This window comes from Apodemus sylvaticus, chromosome 4 (genome assembly GCF_947179515.1).
Source record: "Apodemus sylvaticus chromosome 4, mApoSyl1.1, whole genome shotgun sequence".
In the NCBI taxonomy this organism is placed as follows: Eukaryota; Metazoa; Chordata; class Mammalia; order Rodentia; family Muridae; genus Apodemus; species Apodemus sylvaticus.
The window spans coordinates 42,613,405-42,625,935 of record NC_067475.1 but is presented as its reverse complement, the minus strand read 5'-3'; positions in this window follow the sequence as shown (position 1 = coordinate 42,625,935).

Below are 12,531 nucleotides of genomic sequence, written 5' to 3'. Positions count from 1 at the left end.
ATGAAACAACTCACAAGGGAATGACTATCGCAGGTCTGGAGATGCAGCTCAGTTGATAGAGTCCATATGGGAAACCCTGGGTTCGATTCCCAGCACTGCAAAAATAGATACATACATCTGTGAACAGGTAAATAAAACCTATTACAGTGCCTAGCACATAGCCCATGAAGACTAAATAGTATCATTCTGAGTAGTTTACAGGTACTAGTGTTATCGCCAAGAACTAGAACAAGATGTAGATATTGTAAAAGAATTAAATTTTGGCTAGCAGGCTTTAAGAAAATTTTCTCCTAAGGTGTGTTTATGTTTTATTCATAAGAACAAACCACTGCTTGTGTAAAGAAGTGGTGGGGGTGGGTGCAAAAACGCACCGTGTTTTGGGGGAGGAGGTAGTATCAAACATACAAGTAGAGCAAATTGGCTGAGAGTTCAGGGAGATGAGCAAGGAGACCAGGTCGTAAAATGTAAGTTTGCTCTTCCAATTAGGGAGACAGACAAGAATTAAGCAGCCAATTCCACATTGCTAATACATTTGGCAAGATCACCAGCTGTCATTTCACTCTGAGATAGTGATTATTAAGGCAATTAACTTTATTTTATTCTTTTTAGTAATAAAGATATTCATTAGTATGTCCTTTAAAGTATATAAATACATTGGGGGGAAGGAGTTCCCATACTGGCTAACTCAACAAAATCAAGAGCTTGGGTGTTTTCTGGTCATTTTCTCTTTTGTTCCTGACCTTTAACAGTCAGGTTCATTCTCATTTTCTCAAGATGTTTGTGCAATCAATGAGAGTTTCTGGCCAAAGAACTGCCTTAAATCATTATGACTCAAAAGGGACACAGACTATAGAAAACCACGGGAAACAGCGCTGCTGCTGCCCATGGGGCCAGAAATCCGATGGGGAGAGAGTCCTCCCTCTGAAACTAATGTTGGAGTACAGTTACTACTGTGATTTATGATGAAGATGAAAATTTAACCAGATTAGAGTTTTTTCAAGGAGGGCCTTGAGGAGATGGTTGAGATTAGATAATGCTGTCAGAGTGGAGTCCCAGGCAAAAGACTGGTGGCTTTTTAAGAAGTTGAGGGCTTATGGAGTGAAGTCATTTGCTACCAAGGTTTGTGACCTGAATTCAGTTTTCTAGGATGCCCCACATAGTGGAAGTGGAGAACCAACTTGCAAGTTGTCCTTTGGCCTCCACATGACTGCACAAGTCCCCCTAAACAAACAGATAAAAATAGCAAGAACTCGTCTTACAACCTCAGATCAGAGCTACAAGCTGAAGTCAACTTCTTTTTATAACTCTTTATAATTTATTCTTTTAGCAACATAAATGAACTCAGATAACCAGTATTATTAGCACACTTACTATTAGCCCTAGGCATGTGATAAGAGACAGAATGGCTACAAAACCCAAAATAGGGAAGACATTCAGAGAAGCCAGAGTGAGAAGACCTTTGGCCTTTGATGTAGAAGGATGATCACCTAACATGATCGTCAAGAATACTATTCCTCTTAGTATCTCTTTTTCTATTCCAATTCTCTGCCATATTTCCTAACCCACCAAACCAACTGGGAAGCCAGATAGTGATGAAACTTTCTACCCTGTGTGCATAGAATGCAGAGTACAGAATAGAGCAAAGAGAGGAATATATCTAGAGGGTCCAGGTTCGTGCTGGAACTCGTGCTGAAACATCATATCCTTTCATAGCCACCTCGATTAATGGAAAAGCCTTTTGATTGTGCCTTTAAGATCATTCATATTTTAGACAGAGGAAATCCTTTCTCAGATGCTCCCAGAATATTCTCGTAGAATTCTGAGACATTTGATTGCTGGGATGGTCGCTCTCTTGTTCTGCTTCCTTCTTCCTGTATATTTCCGTGTTTATGGGTCAAATTTAGAGGTTTTATTGCATGCATCTTTATGTATTTCTTTAATAGTCCCAACGTCCTATTGCATGATTAGCTTGCTCTTTAGTTTCACACACACACACACACACACACACACACACATACACACACAGTGTGTGTGTATGCATATATTCATTCATAGAATTCCTTTTTCCTAAAGACCACTCATTCTAAAACTTAATTCAGCTGAGCAATGCCCCTGGCTAACCAACCTTTTCACCAGAAACTCTGGAAACCCTGCGACTTAATTATCTCTGTGTCCTGTGCTATGATTTATTGTGAAGCACAGAAAGCCAGTCAAGGCAGCCTGAAAGATGTGCTGTTGAGAACAGAGGAGCCGCTGGAGCTTTGTAGAATTAAGAGTTGTTCTGTGAATTTATATCGATAAACCAAATGGGGTTGTTTATGAGAAAGTTGTTCTCCAAGTTACTAAAGGCTTTAGGCTGGAACTTAGCTGCTGATGGCAGACTCACAAGTAGATGTAAATGTAATTCAACCATTAAAATCGAAACCCATAGATGCAGGGAAAGTCACAGTTAAAGGAGGAAATGGGTTGTATAGCACTTCTTCTGCCTGGAGGCACAATGGGGTGTATTAAGGAATTGGAGACACCCCATAGTGTGAGGCATTCAAGGGGTCTCTCATGTTTCATCCATCCCTACTTGCAGATTTCTGAGCATTAACAGAATTGCATACTTGATGTAAAGTACCATCTTTGGACACATGGCTAGAAAAAGAAAGACACATCTGTGTCTTCTCTCCGCCCCCCCCCCCACCTGTTTTCCTCCTCCCCAGCATTACCTTGAGGCTGAGGATGGAGTTAAGACGGTGGAACCATCATGCAGAAGAGAATTTGGGTCTAGTAATCTGAAGCATCAGTGTTCTGGTTGAATACTCCAAGAGAGCATCAGGTACACACCATCCCTGTGTGCAGAACCCACTGCAGGTAAAGCCTCAGGACAAATGGAGACTTTATGTTGGCCAACACAGCCTGTTCAGCTTGTATGAACCCAACTTTTCTCATCAACATGAGAGCTACTTGAGGCATTGGAAAAATTATTCCCCAATTGTACTTTCTCTACTTTGAAAAAAAAATCTGTTTGACTTTGTAGGGATAGGAGGTTAGAAGTAGACATCTTCTACAAAGACCTAGCAGTTCTTGGCATATATACATACACATACACATACACATACACACATACACACATACATGTATGTGTGCTTGTGTGTGTAGTAGGTGAGTATGTATGTATGTATGTTTATATACATGTATATATTGTGTGATTTTCTCAAATACACATTTTATTTTTTAGTGAATATAATCCTTTTTTTTTGTTTTTTTGCTTTTTTTGTTTGTTTTTTCGAGACAGGGTTTCTCTGTATATCCCTGCTGTCCTGGAACTCAGTCTGTAGACCAGGCTGGCCTCGAACTCAGAAATAGGCCTGCCTCTGCCTCCCAAGTGCTGGGATTAAAGGCGTGCGCTACCACTGCCCAGCTGAATATAATCTTTAAATATGCATTTCAGAAGTGCTATAATATTGACATATACCTTACATTTCAAGTAAATACAGTAGCTCATCTGAAGGGCAATGTCTTCTTTACAGTGGGTAGATTGGAACACAGACTTTCAACTGCCAAGGTTGAGCATGCCTGTGGACTGTCTTCTGAGGGAAAAATAGTTGAAATGCCCATCCTACAATTTTCTCCTTCCAAACAGTATTTTTACCATGCAAGCTAATGCATGCCACATTTCAATTGCAAAGCAATCTGGATCAAAGAGCCTAAGGTATAAGAAAAAGGATGGCTGACACCCTAAACCACTTACATTATTGCTATCTTGTGAATATCTTTTTTCTTTTTTATTAATTTATTTATTTATTTATTTTTACATTCCATATTTTATTCCCCCACACCCATCCACCCTTTGACTGTTCCACTTCTGTACCTCCTCCCCACACCTCTGTCTCCACATAAATGTCCCCACCCCCAAACCCCCTGACCTCTAAACTCCCTGGTGTCTCCCGTCTCTTGAGGGTTAGGTACATCATCTCTGAATGAACAGAGACCCAGCAGTCCTCTACTGTATGCATGTTGGGGGCGTCATATCAGCTGGTGTATGCTGCCTGCTTGGTGGTCCAGTGTTTGAGAGATCTTGGGTGTCCCAATTAAATGAGGCCGCAGGTCCTCCTACAGGACTGCCTTTCTCTTTAGCTTCTTTCATCCTTCCCTAATTCAACAACAGGGGTCAGCTGCTTCTGTCCATTGGTTGGGTGCAAATATCTGCATCTGACCCTTTCAGCTGCTTTTTCGTGTTTTCTAGAGTGTGGTGAATATCATATAAATAAGCCAACAAACTTGTATTGGTCACCATCATGACATAAACATGTGTCTATCTGCATTTAAGCTCTTAAAAATGACTCCACCCCTATCATCTATACCAAAAGAAAAATGTTGATAATAATACATATATTGACTTCCACTTTATGGTCAATAACAAGATTTATTGTCCCACTCTTCAGTCAATTTTAACCTCTTTGGGTCAACAAATCTTGATATTGATCTCAACAGAAGTCAATACCGACTTATTACTTACCTCCACATTTAGACACCTACCAACAATTCTTATGGGCATCCCTTGACAAGGAAAACTGAAAGCCAGCTGTCTGCTCTTGGTATAAGATGCATTTCCATGGCTTTCACATACAATGTCACTTTTAGAAGCTTATATTTAGATGAAGCTACAAAACAAATAGATATAGACCGGTTCCAAATCTAAAATCTTAGATTAGACAGACATTTAGGGTGCCCTTATCATTTCTTAAATATTAAAATGATCACCTTTTCTACTAACTGTGCATTGGTCATTCTCCACATTAAAGATAATTGGGCAATGTGATCTTTTCTGTTAAAGAAAGAACATAAGGACTGTTTTTAACAGTGCAACTTTAACAGGATTTTAAAAGGTCAAACTTCTAGGATATCTCACCTGTTGTTAAAATTAAGAAAATTAGACTAGGCATATATTCTAGAACTGCCCAAAGGGCCGCCATCCTCAGACATCTAAAAACAGAGCTGTCGGAAGTATGCAGACTCCACAGTAAGTAAAGAGACTTCAGGTTATTGGCTGAGTAGCTTCAGGGCAAAGATTTGTGTTTGTTTATTTGCTTTGAATTTAAAAAGATGTGAAGATCAAGGCAACATTCTGGTCTAGACTTTGAAAAGAACACAAGACAAGTTTACCAAAGGCAGTTATTTAACCTAGTTCCCAAAGTCATGCATCCCTCTTGCCAAAGCAGCCTGGTTCTCTAAGACCTCCATAGGTAAGACAGCATCTTTATCCTGTGTGCCATGCTCACCTGTTGAAATATTAAGCCAGAGCAGGGGAGTGGGGAATACCAATATCCAAAATCCTATGGGCAGACAAAGCTAACTATACTCTAGGTTAAAAGAAATCAATTTTTCAATTTCAATGAAATCAACCTTTATTCCATGCCTATGTCAAAGTGCTTCAGATGAAAATCCAAAGGATGCTCATCTTTTGTGTTGCTATTGAAACACTTTGCCATATCTACAGTGCTCCAACAAACATCATAAAGTTCATATTTAAAAGTTGTGTCTGATGGTAGTTGAAATGCCAATCAATAACAATACCGAGAAGCAGAGGAAAAGGAAGCTGACTGAGGCAGAGCAGAGAGTTTCCAGCCCCTTGCTTCCTGCCGCCGGATTCTATTTTCCAAATAGTTCAGTGATGATCAAGCTTGAGGAAACCGAAAATTAGATATTGAGCAAAAATGAATATTTACACATATAGACATGAGTCAAGGATACCTGGAGAGAGACCTCAACAGCTAAGAACACTTACTGCTCTTTCAGATGACCCAAGGTCAGGTCTCATCATGCATGTTAGAAGGTTCACCACTGCCTGTTAAGCCAGCTCCAAGGGATCTGATGCCCCCTTTTGGACTCCACATGAATCTGTACTTATGTGGTCGCACCTCCCCCCTTATATACACATTGTTTAAAAAAAATCCTTATAAAGTAAAAATGTATTAATCCCAAATATGCATCTAGAATAACTTTGAGATTTTCTTTTTTTGTTATTTATTTTATGTAGTAAGTAATTCTGAGGTGGACAGGGTATATCACTTTGTACTTGAGGTTGGCCAAGAAATAATGATTTTCTAAAAGATATAAAAGCATATTCTATCACTAGCCACTATCTGAATGTCAATATTTTTTTCAAGCTTTGTCTAAAAGAGCTAAAACAAAACAAAACAAAACACCAAAAAACTCTGCCACTATATTTCCCATTGTGTTTCCAGGATAAATTTGCGAATTTTCCCTATGAATTTTGCCAAAATGTCTCACTCAAATGTGAAAAATAAAGTGGTTAGAATAAAAGATGCCACTGTTTTGCTCACTCTCAACGGCTTTTGAAATGTACCCTCATCCGTTCCTCGGAGGTTTGTCAGGACTCTGTGGTTTCCTGGACACTCAGTCCCCATGCTTTCTTTCCTGTCTGCTCCCACCCCCCCAAAAAACAAAAAACAAAAAACAAAAAACAAAAACAACAAAACAACCACAACAAAATGCCATTCAGTCAGTCTTCTATTACTGTAGCAAATACTCAAGTGAATAGACAAAGAAGGATAAAGGTTAGACCAGTTGGTCCCAAGGTGGCTCAGCATGGTAGAAGCAGAGGGTATAGAGTGATGTCACCCTCTTCAAGGCAGGGGTATGAAAGAGGAGAGGATGCAGTCTTTCTGTCTCCTTCCACGATATGTTTCCAGATGTATGACCTTAATACTTAAAGACTTCTCTTAAGTTCCTACGACCTACTTACTAATAGGACCAAGCTGAGACTCAATAGAGATCCTATTGTCAGTTAATTTTGCAAGGATGAACCTGAGAGGCCACGTGAACAGAGTACCCCAGGAATACATAGTTTTATTGGTTTTAAATGTCAATTTATGAAGGACTTGAGAAAGGTAAAGAAGAGAAATAATCTCACTAGTTCAGGACACTTAGATTTTGGTGAGTGGCTCCTAGGGAAGGAGGGAAGAGTACTGTAGGATTTTCAGCTGCATCCTGTCCTCTGCCCTCCAACACGGTAATAGCACTCTTCTCTCTCTGCTGTGTCTACAGAAACTGTCCCAAACCAAGGACTAATTCTGCTAATGCAAGTGCATGGGCCTCATCATTTTAGGGCAATGCCCTTGATGACCCCAAAGCTGAAGGAACAGTGACTGTGACAGGAAATCTGAGCAGAAAGATGGGGTTTTAAAGCCTGCAGAGTTTGATGTAATCTAGAAGCCCTTAAGTGTGCTGTGTACACGCGTCTGTCTGTCTAGCTCTGTCTCTCCCTCCCACCCCTTCTCTCTCTCTCTCTCTCTCTCTCTCTCTCTCTCTCTCTCTCTCTCTCTCACACACACACACACACACACACACACACACACACACACTTCTGCACTCTTCTGAACAATCCTCCCTCCTCAAGGTCTACCTTATCATTATTTCCCTACATCTCACAAGAAAGAACAATGGTGAGCAGAGACCAGAGGTTTGACCTCTAGGTATTCAAGATTTCCCTGGCCTCTAAAAATGTTCTTCCTCTGACCTGAGGTCTCACATCTATTTCACAAACACTTTGATACAAAACTAATTGCTAACTTTCCTGATTATTGTCTGTTCTTGGACTCACTGTTTACTCAGTACTCATGAAAACCTCTGTGATCCATTTTCAAGGCCACTATAATGGAGCTTTATCCTTGAGATAGCCTCGAACAAAATAAATATACACCATCTAATCCAATCTCCACTTTTTTGGGCTTTTCTTTTCTGGGATGTTTCTAGATATTATTTTCCAATATTATTACAATGTATTTTATACAGAACTTATTATATATACAAAAATGTCTGACTAACAAAGTGAGACAATAGGGAATTAAATGATTTCCATTGTAGAAAGAACATTAAAGGTATAGTGCTCACGAAGACACAAAAAGGGAGAAAGACATGGTTCAGCCACACAGTGATTAAAACACTTGGACTCCAGGATTGGAACCTGAGCCGGAGAGCCCCAGAGCCCATGTAGAAGACATGAGGAGAGAGTAGCCAGCCTGCTTGCTATTCTGGCCTTGAGGTACAGAATCAGTGGATCCTCAGGGCAATCTCGAGCTCTGAGAGTCTACCTCAATAAGTAAGGTGGAAGAGGGATTGACGATCACTCCCTTTTTGTGTACATGAGAATATGCACATGCATACATACCACACACATATACCACACACAAATATCACACACATATACACCATATACCCAGATACTCACTACATGTATTCATGTTAATGGAAATAAAAGACAGATGATAAAAATCTTTTTTGTTGTTGTTGTTCTTTTTCAAAAGAACCTTTACATAAATGCCAGGGTGCCATGCAGCTGCAAAGGCATCTCCTGTAGGAGGACCTAATTGAAGACTGTCTGAGGGACCAAGGATTGCTGACACAATGTCAACCAATCACCAATCAGGAACTGCTGTTTAGAGGAGATGCTTTCTTGGGACCAATGGGGCGTGGGTGGAGGGTGTTAACGGAGCTTATAGCAGCATTCAGATGAGCTGGATATGGTTTTTCTCACCTGCTCTCAGAGTCTGGATTGTTGATTCTGTACCACCTCATCTCCAAACTCCAAGGGCAGATAGGGTCAGCAATCCAGGGTACAGGCAGCAGTGTTTGTGTCATTAGAGTTTGCACCAAACTATCACCAAATATACTGTAGTAATACTTCCGTAACTTCCATAGTCACAATGACTGACAACCAGTATGATCTTACTGGAAAAAGCATGGCTACTCAGAATGACATAAATGTAATTTTTAATGTGAAATCCCTTTATCTCAGGATGATTAGCACTCTGAAAGAAAAATAAAGAATGCAAGAAGTATATATAGACATATGGTTTAAAGCACTGAGAACTGACTAAAAAATTTAAAGGATGGGCCACTAGTTAGAGCTATGTTAATAATCAATAAAGCTGTGTACTATAGACTGCCATTAGCTTATATTTGGCCTCATCATTAAGAACTCATTCAACTTTAAATATACAAAGTGTGACATTTTCAGCTTTATATAAATGTATTTATAAGACAAGCTATTTTATAAGTAGACTTAGATTCCAGAAGAGGAAGTGACCTTTTAAGATTGTCTGGTCCTGCAGCTGAAAGTGGCCAGTTGTTGTCACTTCCCACTTGCCTGCTTCTGACAGACATCATCAGGATGCTTTTGTTTTGTTTTTCCTGTATCCAGTACTTACAGTCAGAGTCCTCATTGGCAGGGCAGTTCAGGAAGCCAGGAACCACCTCACTTAGAAGCACTTTTCCATGCTGAACATGTAATCCATTTCGCCTTATAGAGAGGTTAAAAACACCTTGGCAGTTATTAATACAGGACAGAGCTTGTATGGGGAGTTTTGATTTACAAAATCAGGGCCCCTTCTCTTCAGCAAGTTGTGAAAGCAAATTAATTCCAAGCAGATACATTAAAATGGTATTTCTGTTTTGCGTGACATTACTGACACAGAATATTACATAATGATTATTCCTCCCAAAAATCTTAGAAAAGAAATGAAGGAGAAAGTGCTCCTCTAATTCATCTTCTTGTGAATGTAGGAGGAGACTAAAATCTAGAAGAGAGAAGAAACCCAGCACTCCTATTAAACACCATGAGATGGGAACTCTGGGGTCAGCCTGTGCTCAGTCCTGTGAACCCGTTGTCCTGTCAGAGAAGGTCTTGGTGTCTCTGTCTGTCCTGAAGTAAGTGGAGAGCATATACAATCAGAAAAGGTGAGTTTAGCAATATATGCTCTATAGTTTCAGCTTGAGGGGATAACCTGGCAACAGACAATGGGGCAAGGTCAAGGCAGCCTTGGTGAATGAATGAGTGGGTTGTGATTCTCACTGGCTTCCTATTGGTCCTGATTCTTCACCAGTTTTGTGACAAACCATTCACTCTTCCAAGAGACTTTGCTGTTGGCTCCTTAGATCTTGGGATTTAATACCTTTGTTAGCTAAGGTTCTGATAATACCCATTAAGTCTAAACTATAAATGACTAATAACATTTTACCTTCTGCCAGGACAGTTTCAGTTTAGCAAGGACAGGGATTTAAGCCCAAGTTATTAGTATTTTGTCTTTGCTTTTGGCAACAAACATTTTGGGGAGACCTTCTCTCATAGTAATCTTCCCATGGGGCAAGATAAATGCTGCAGTTAAAGTTGCCAGCCTGTAAGTCAAGAGCTATGATAGGCTTGGGAATTAAATGCCTACAATGATAGGTACAGATATGGATTTAGAAATTGATTTTTCTCTTTCAAAACAAATATGGTTATGCTTGGCCTTGATGTTAGGAATTCTATAATTTAGTGTTCTGCTTATAATAACCCACACTTCCCTCAGTGAACCCCATCTCCAGAGACAAGATCTGTTTTGTGGAGCCCTTCTATCAGATAACAGGATTTTTTTTTAACTTTTCCTAGTATCCATCACCCCATGTTTTCAGAATTTTGTCCAATCTAAAATGATGGTTGATATTCACAAGCAACAGAAATACAACTCCCCTTCATCTAGATCACAACTGCTATTTCTCATGCCCCAAAAGCACTTTGCAAACTATAAAATCTTAAAGACATGTGCATACACATTATCACTATCTCAAATTATCTGGGGCTAAGAGCCCCCTATGCTGGGTAATCAGATTTCACTGAAGTAGATGGTAAAATGTGAGTGGAGTGAAAGAATGTGATGGTGTTTTCAGAGACACTTGTGAATTTGGGTTATATGTCATAAAATGCTAAAGCTATAACTAGGGAGTTGAAATGGGCCTAGAATAAAATAAAGGAGGGAAGGTGAAGGGAAAAGGGACAGTTTAAATTTTGATTATTGCATGACTAAGAATTCTATTGGGATAAACAAGAACAAAATTGTAAACTGTAGACAGATTAACGAAGAAAAAAAAGTACATATGGATTCTTATGTTTTGCCCTTGGCAGAAAGATCATTGGAAGCAAAAAATGAAAATAGCAAGGTAGAGCAAGAACTCTAGGAGAAAGGTGGGTTGGAATCGTAGGTGGCTCCCTGATGTATAAAGGGGTGCAGTGATTTCCTGTATCTTGTGGAGCTAGTCACCATGGAGCTGTTGTGGCCTGCCCCTGACCTCTGGGTGTGTCAATGATGTAAGAATGAAGGGCTCTAGCTGAATTTCCTTCCGTTTCTCCTTCAACGGGACTAGTGTTAACCGTGAAGTTCAGATGACCTTCCCCACCCGAGAGTGGAGAAGTCAAGGGCTTGGGGAGTAAATGTACTGAATGCATTCTTATGTGTGTATATGAATGCTTTCTTCCGAGTTAAGATTTGAAAGAAAGATGCAGAGCAGTATATAAATCCGAAAAATGTGCACGATAAGAAAATGAATCACCAAAATTGCAAGGAAAGACGTCTGCAGATGAGACGCTGGAATCTATTTTTCCTCTGGACAGTAGACTGAGAAAAAAAAATAGAATTCTAAGCCTTAGCTTCACAGAACCAGATTGTACAGGTGCTGGAAACATTATGCTCTGATACGTTCTGCCAAGCAAGTGGCGTGTCACTCTGTACGGAAGAAAATCACCTTCTTCCTCACACTCACTAGGAAGGAAAAGAGCGGGGGAAGGAAGAAAAATATCACACCTCTATTCAGAGCCCAAGTTGTCATCAGAAAGGAAAAGGTTGGAGTTCATTTTATCGTGTGCATTTCTATGGCTACGGAGATAATTGGGTTGATTCCATCTAGCCTTTGCCTCTGTTGAATTTTAATTGAAAAGCCTCCGGAGTATTAGCAACCCAGAGCTGGCCTGAGTCTTGAGGAGACTTCACTGAGACAGCACTGGCCCCAAATGACAACCAGAAGACAGGACAAGCACAGCTCCTTGGCCCAGGAGCCTGCTGGGCTGTTGTCTGATCTACATGAGGAGGAAGTGTTATCCAGGGAATCTCCATCTGCGTTTGCTTTCCACTGAGAAATGCAGTTTTTAGTTCTGACTATGTTTAGTCCATCACCTTTATCAAATTATTACGGGCAGAATGAGGGTCTGACTTTGGGGACAGTTGGCAGCCTCGAAATGTAAACAGAGTCAGGCTGACTAAAATCTCAAGGGCAAACGGAATCAGAGGCGGCTGAGAGGAAAGACAGTCGGAGCCTCTGGGTCGTGTTCACATGGGCATTTATTTAGCATCATTTTCAGTTTTCATCATCGAGCTGGTTCCCTGTTAAAACTTTGCAGGTTCAGTTGGTCAAGTTTTATGATTGAATGCACTCTCTAAGCATGCTCAAGGTGTGCTTAGGAGATTAACTTATAAGCCCTTCCAACTCCGAATCTCCAAGGTTTATTCTGCCTGCGTGTTGTTTGCATAATGTACTTTTGTACAGCCAGAGCACTACCTATAAAGGGATTATTTTCATATTCAAGACATTAAAAATCTAGCTCAATTCACAGATCCCATTCTGTTTCTGCCTGAGATAACAGGTGGAAAGTATCTCATTACAAGTGTCCATGAAGCAGACAGAAGAATGGGAATGTTTGGGGAGAGA